Here is an 884-nt window from a genome sequence, read left to right as displayed (position 1 = left end):
GGGTTAGCCAGGGTGACAGTACCCGTACGCACCCCCCAAGCAGACGGCATTCGGACAGAAAGTGGTTGGAAAGAAGAAAACGGCCTGAACAGTAGCTGGCCGGGCAGGCTCGGCTGCGGCCCAGCGCTGGGGCCAGACCAGCAGCCGTGGCCGTGGGTGCTGCCCTCGCTCCCGCCTCCCGACCCCCTCTCCAGTCACAGATGCTATCACCTCACACCCTGCTGCACGGTCGCCAGGCAGTCAGTTCTCCAGATAGAAGACTGGTTGTCAAACCCCAGAAATTCATTTTCCATCGGACATCCAGAGCGAGCTTTTTGAAAAGCTCTGAGAGCCTGGTCACACCAGCCTGACCTGCCCTCTCCCGGGCCACTCGGCTTGACACCTCGGTGCTTCCCAGGGCCTTGAAGACGGGAGTCAAACCCTCGCGGGGCAGTCACCTCTGCAAGCGCACGGACACCACGGGGGCCCTTCTGTCCCTTTGGAGGGTGGCCTTACAGGTGCTTGCACTGCCTGCCTGAAGCCCCTCCCTGCCCTCAGCTGGGCAACGCAGGTGCTCGGGTGCGGTGTCCCTTAGCTGGGCACGCCCCCCAGGTCCTCATCAAAGCCACACCGCCCCTCTCAGCATTGGCAGCCTGGGGGCTTATTTGCGTGTGTTTGATTAAGGTCTGCTTCTCCGGCGCGTCTGCAGGGTGCCTGGGAGACTCTAGTTCCGTAAGCAGGGTGTCCCCGACCCCCAGCCCCACACACCGCCGGCGCTCCGGGAGCCAGGGCTGAAAGCAGGGTCCCTCGAGCGTGAAACCCCCCGCGTGCCAAGCCTCGGCTGCTGTGGACAGCCCCCAGGAGCCATGACGTCTCAGCCAAGGCACCACCGAGCCTGAGTAGGG

Source organism: Pteropus vampyrus, unplaced genomic scaffold (genome assembly GCF_000151845.1).
Source record: "Pteropus vampyrus isolate Shadow unplaced genomic scaffold, Pvam_2.0 Scaffold290, whole genome shotgun sequence".
Taxonomy (NCBI): domain Eukaryota; kingdom Metazoa; phylum Chordata; class Mammalia; order Chiroptera; family Pteropodidae; genus Pteropus; species Pteropus vampyrus.
Note: the sequence above shows the minus strand (reverse complement) of the source record.